We start from the raw sequence: 7,014 nt of genomic DNA, 5'->3' as shown, positions 1-7,014 counted from the left end.
TTTGTTGTTCCGGCCTCATTTAAACTTGCCTAGATAGGTAGTTTTCATTATGCTTCACCCTCTTGCCATGTTTAACAACATTTAATATTGTTGGGTACATAAACAAGATCGAACTAAATAAGTCACGTGGTGTTTCGTCAATATGCAACGGAGTTGCATATTGAGCTCATATTTGTAGAGGGGTTGTTTGTGCACTTTGCCATGCCATGCACTCAAAACACATTTGGTTGTAGCATTTTTCTTTTAAGCAATATTAAACCTTGGCATCAAAAGTAGGGTTTCTAGAAATACTGGCCAAACTAGGTGACAGACCTACATATGATGCAGTTTTGGGTAAAAGAATAGGACCCACCAAGCAAGCAAGATATTGAAAGCATATAAGCTTCCTACAAGTGAGAAGGCAACGTAGATAACCAAGAAAGCTGGAAGCACAGATGAAGGTGTTGCGAAGTCTTCCTTCCCTTGAGCAGAGGAAGTATCATCTCCGTTGATACTAGAGTGGTGTGGTAGTGGCACATGCTAGTCCGCGGGCAAGAAGCACTAGGGCCACATCAATCTCTGCGAAGCACCCCTCACACAATGAACGAGAATGCTCCGTGAATTGCCACTATCTGGTGCCGCTTCGTAGGTGAGAAGGAAACGCGAACCTTTACAACGAGGTTGGGGGCAAATCTCCAACAACTTAACGTCATTGAGGCTCCCACGACAACACCAACGAAACTTCACCACACATGGAAGTTAGGCTCTATCGCGGTGACCTCAACCATCTGGATGCTCCTAAACACCCCAATGAGTAACAAAGATCCAGCAAGGGATTAGTGGGGGGAGATCGAATTATCTCAATTGGTGGTAAGTGTAGATCGGTAAGGAGGACCTATCTGCAACTACGGTCCCTCGAGCAAATCAAAGAATTTGGTAAATAGCTTGGAAGTGAGATCGGTGCGAAAATTGGAGCGTTGGGTAGCCAAGAAGAGTGGAGCTAGTGGCTGGAAGAGGTGATGTGTCACACGTGGTGAGAGAAGGGGACCCCCTTTAATAGAGTCGCGTGGAAACAGCACTGCAATCTGCTCGTATAACTCAAACAACTCAACCTTCAGCCCTCGCGGCAAACACGGTACTAAGCAACAGTGCGCAAATAGTCCACGCACGGTACTCCTACCTCTTATGCAAAGCTCCTTTGCGCGGTGGGTGAATATCTCACATAGACGATGTAGCTAGCATAGAGCACATTGCGATACTACCGTAGACGGCTTTGTCTAGTATCGCCGGTTTGTACAGGGTTCCATGAGCGATGACCTGAACTAATGGGTGTTAATGCCCACATGGTGATGTGAGACCCTACGGTAGCAGTTGATGACCATGGCAGGACTAGTGAACTAACCATTATGACCTCAGCTACGTGACGAAGATATGCCCGAAGAGCATAATTAAAAGTTATTATTTATAATCGATAATCATATGAATACTCGACGCAATATAATGTTATTATTCCATGGCTAGAGAGTTGAGATAATATAACCGAAGGCTGAAAGCGCCGACTCATAACATGTAGTGAATAGTAGAACTCTCCATAGAGCAACAGGTAGTGTATATGCATGCTCTACTTGACTAGGCGTCGGTCTTAAGTATCGAAGATGGCTTAGTATTCCTAAACATGAACAAAAAGAGTTGGTGCATCTTTATTAACGAGATCCCACAATCAGGTGAGGAAGAATGATGTGATTTGACAGAGCCATCCATTTAGCTGAAGAGCACGCAAAAGTCCGTACGTAGGGAGAAGGGAAGAACTTGTTATTGCGAGTTGCCTACTTCCGCAAAGCTAATCGCGTAATGTAGCAAATACGACTTAGATCCACACTAGTGTAGTGCCTTCATCGACTGCATGAGATTATGCGAACGGCCGTGTTTGCCGGATAGGCGACACTTGAGTGTGCTAACCAAAACCTGATCCGAGAGCTAATCAGTGCGGGGCGTGATTATATCAACGAGCTCACAGGTGTTCCCGCCAAAGGTACTGGGGGTTCGAAAGCGTGTATATCTTCGAGATTAACAGAGCGGAGTCACTTGCAGACTCGTAAGATATGATATACGGTAGAGTCCGTCTCCTACTTCATCTGTGCCGTCTCGTAATGCAAAGGGCGACACAGCCATTCAGCCATAGTGGGCCCTTGCAGAGCGCTATAGTCTGCGCACGAGCTATCCGAAGTTTGGAGATGTGGGCGGTATTCAGATCCGATGTAGTTGTGACCTCGGAGAGATCGAAGCTAAGAGACTTGACGGTAACGAGATGAACTTAGGTATTGGAATACCGGCGATCGCTGCATATCCGCGGCAAGTAACATACCCATCGACAGGGAACACGCGATGTGCGTGTCGAGTACGCTCGGACCGCGGATGCCCTAGATAGATAACTCTTACGTCACGAATATGGTGGTGATGACGCACAATAATGCAGCAGGACTAGTACTCAAACCGTTCTCGCGCTATTGGGTTATGACAGGGAGACATGTCTCGGTAATGTGCATGCTAACCACACAACGAACGCGCCATAGTGAGCGGGAACGAGTAATTTCAAAAAATGCGAGACGCACACGCAAGAAGTGGAAGCAGAGTAAAAGCAGAAGGAGCTCGCCAATAGCAACAAGATAAGGGGAGAGAGAGGGTAGGTGGTACTTAACGTAGCAACCGAGATGTGCTACGGTGATGCATCGATCTACGCAAAGCCTGAATCCGACACGCGGGACTTCCCGCTCAATCTAACTCACGAAGTAGAGGAAAGCTTATGCCTACGCATCTCACAGATTCCCTCATACAGAACCGTGAGAAAAAGACTGCCCGTCTTCGTCAGTCCTTCGGCGGAGGCACACCCAATCAAGCATACGACGTTGGATGCTCTCGAGCAAAAAGACAGTGTCTGGCAGTATTATCTTAAAGTGGCACAACGTCGATATCAGGCTTCGCAAATGTCGTTGTACATCCAGTCCCAAAACCATCTAGGGGATAGAACTATGGTCTCTAGCATATCTCCCCCTTATGTCTGAGATGGAATTATGATGACAAAACGGGATTTGCTTCGCGAGAGAGGAAAAATAGCATAGTAAGTTAATACTCGCAGAAGACCACGTAATACTCTAGTAGATACTAGGATCGGTGAGCCGGCTCCCCTAGTTGATGTGAACTAGCATGTTTAGCATGAGCTCTCATGGGAGACTGCAATGGACGAGCTCGCCTAAAGCACTACAACGGTATGCGACTACGGTAGGTAGAAACTAGAGTGCCCGCGCCTAAGTAGGGTCATCGAAACACGAGACTAAAGGGCATATCCGAATCACAAAGGATACGGATACTTAGCAATGTAACCACTAGAGGTGTTGTCACCCTTGAGAGACCTCACATAGTGAGTGACATAAGTATAACAGGGGGAGGCCAGCGAGTCTAATGTGGGGGCGCTTGAGCAGGTAGAGGGTGAGTCCTCCTGACACGTACACAAGAGCGAGAAAGAGTACGAGACCCGGACGCTAACCGCAGCGTAGCACCCCAAAATAGCAGGAACTCGAGAGCGGGGAGGAAAACAAGAGGCAAGAGCAAAGAGGGAGAAGAGAGGCGAGGAGATCCGCCTGACTACCCCTCCCGTAGTCCAATTCGGGACCTCTATCCTTGATTGGGCAGCGGCGCGCCACGAGATTGCGTATACATGGCTGCACGACGATGTGCACACCTCTCTCCTACCAACGACAGCGCCAGGTGGACGTCAGACAGTATGAATACTCGCTCCGGGGGTTCGACCTAACCCCGCCAGAGCCCACTGCTCCTCGTTGCTCCTCGTCAGACTCAGCGGCGGGGATAGTCTCCTCGAGGTCATCCTCTGAACTGGTCCACTTGTATCCCTGCTTTGACATCCCCAAGGCTTGAGCCTGCTCATGAGCCCTGTGATGACGTCCTCAGACCCGCCAGACACATCCTCTCCAAAGAGCCTCATAACCTTCTTGTCACGGCGGCGACTCTCCTTGTCATGCCACGTGAGCCCTGTACTGTCCCTTCGCCTGCATGCAGAAGAGAGTCTTCATCTTGTCCTTAGCTTCTTGGCCCATGACGGCTCAGAGGAAGAAGTGGTGGACTAGCAGCACGGTCCTCAGCAAGTCTCAGCAGCAGCAGCCTCCCCCTACCAGCGTAAGACCCTCCAGGCGTAGTAAGCGTGCGGCCCACCCCTACGGTTCGAGAACAATGTAGACATGACGAGACACGTCTCGGTCAATAACCAATAGCGGGACTGGATGCCATATTGGCTCCTACATATTCTACGAAGATCTTTTATCGGTCAACCGCATAACAACATACGTTGTTCCTTTTGTCATTGGTATACTTGCCCGAGTATACGAGGACAATTCCGAAGCACGTGTAGTGGTGTTTGCCCCGGTCCAAGCTTGGGCTTGACCAATACGGCAGGTTGATATTGGCTCGTCTCATAGCCGAATCCAGCTGGAAGCAAGAGAGCTAACAGTTCTCTTTAGTCATTGGTAATCTTCTCATCACAAATACATCGAGGTCTCGCGAAACAGAACACTATAGTGAGTCTGTAAGAGCTTTAACATCGGTAAACGGTCATAGTAGGTACCGACCGTTGCGAGTGAACACGCAAACCGAAAAGTCAACACCACATGATGTGTGAGACACACACACGTTGGCTCGACCGCTCCTGAGAGAAACATCGCATCTGCACACAAAGAGCAACATGTCCACTAGATATGCAATGTACCGTATGTCCTGGCTGTATGCGTCCAATGATTGTGCATTAAACGGAGAGGCCCCAGAGATACGGTCTGGGCAGCAGAACCGAAAGGTGTGGGCGGAGATGACGATATGCGCTATAGTCACATCCGAGAATATCTAGCCACCAGAACACGACTATTCTTAACACCATCGTGGCAGAGCAACTCGACTGGAGTATCTTGCCTATATTAAGGCCGGAGTAGTGATCATGTTGTGATCTGTCATTACGAGGAGGCGATGACACAGAGATGTCTTGTATTAGGCTAGCACGGTAAAACCGGGAGTTGCACACATCAGATACAGGTTCGAGCATAAGGGAGAACGAAACTGCGTACAACGGGGTGTGATAAGCGCCCACGACGATATCATGAAGACTATGCAGCAATCAACGAAACTAACTAGCATATCCGACTGATCGGGTGCTAAGCTAATGGAATGGGTCATGTCAATCAGATCATTCCAATAATGATGTGACCATCGTTAATCAAATAACAACTCATTGTTCTATGGTTAGGAAACATAACCATCTTTGATTAATGAGCTAGTCAAGTAGAGGCATACTAGTGACACTATGTTTGTCTATGTATTCACACATGTATTATGTTTCCGGTTAATACAATTCTAGCATGAATAATAAACATTTATCATGATATAAGGAAATAAATAATAACTTTATTATTGCCTCTAGGGCATATTTCCTTCAGTCTCCCACTTACACTAGAGTCAATAATCTAGATTACACCTAATGATTCTAACACCCATGGAGCCTTGGTGCTGATCATGTTTTGCTCGTGGAAGAGGCTTAGTCAACGGGTCTGCAACATTCAGATCCGTATGTATCTTGCAAATCTCTATGTCTCCCACCTGGACTAGATCCCGGATGGAATTGAAGCGTCTCTTGATGTGCTTGGTTCTCTTGTGAAATCTGGATTCCTTTGCCAAGGCAATTGCACCAGTATTGTCACAAAAGATTTTCATTGGACCCGATGCACTAGGTATGACACCTAGATCGGATATGAACTCCTTCATCCAGACTCCTTCATTTGCTGCTTCCGAAGCAGCTATGTATTCCGCTTCACATGTAGATCCTACTACGATGCTTTGTTTAGAACTGCACCAACTGACAGCTCCACCGTTTAATGTAAACACGTATCCGGTTTGCGATTTAGAATCGTCCAGATCAGTGTCAAAGCTTGCATCAACGTAACCTTTTACGATGAGCTCTTTGTCACCTCCATATATGAGAAACATATCCTTAGTCCTTTTCAGGTATTTCAGGATGTTCTTGACCGCTGTCTAGTGATCCATTCCTGGATTACTTTGGTACCTCCCTGCTAAACTTATAGCAAGGTACACATCAGGTCTGGTACACAACATTGCATACATGATAGAGCCTATGGCTGAAGCATAGGGAACATCTTTCATTTTCTCTCTATCTTCTGCAGTGGTCGGGCTTTGAGTCTTACTCAATTTCACACCTTGTAACACAGGCAAGAACCCTTTCTTTGCTTGATCCATTTTGAAATTTTTCAAAACTTTGTCAAGGTATGTGCTTTGTGAAAGTCCAATTAGGCGTCTTGATCTATCTCTATAGATCTTAATGCCTAATATATAAGCAGCTCCACCGAGGTCTTTCATTGAAAAACTCTTATTCAAGTATCCCTTTATGCTATCCAGAAATTCTATATCATTTCCAATCAGTAATATGTCATCTACATATAATATCAGAAATGCTACAGAGCTCCCACTCACTTTCTTGTAAATACAGGCTTCTCCAAAAGTCTGTATAAAACCAAATGCTTTGATCACACTATCAAAGCGTTTATTCCAACTCCGAGAGGCTTGCACCAGTCCATAAATGGATCGCTGGAGCTTGCATACTTTGTTAGCTCCCTTTGGATCGACAAAACCTTCTGGTTGCATCATATACAACTCTTCTTCCAGAAATCCATTCAGGAATGCAGTTTTGACATCCATCTGCCAAATTTCATAATCATAAAATGCGGCAATTGCTAACATGATTCGGACAAACTTAAGCATCGCTACGGGTGAGAAGGTCTCATCGTAGTCAATCCCTTGAACTTGTCGAAAACCTTTTGCGACAAGTCGAGCTTTATAGACAGTAATATTACCGTCAGCGCCGGTCTTCTTCTTGAAGATCCATTTATTCTCAATTGCTTGCCGATCATTGGGCAAGTCAACCAAAGTCCATACTTTGTTTTCATACATGGATCCCATCTCAGA

Source organism: Triticum urartu, chromosome 2, assembly GCF_003073215.2.
Source record: "Triticum urartu cultivar G1812 chromosome 2, Tu2.1, whole genome shotgun sequence".
Lineage (NCBI taxonomy): Eukaryota > Viridiplantae > Streptophyta > Magnoliopsida > Poales > Poaceae > Triticum > Triticum urartu.
Note: the sequence above shows the minus strand (reverse complement) of the source record.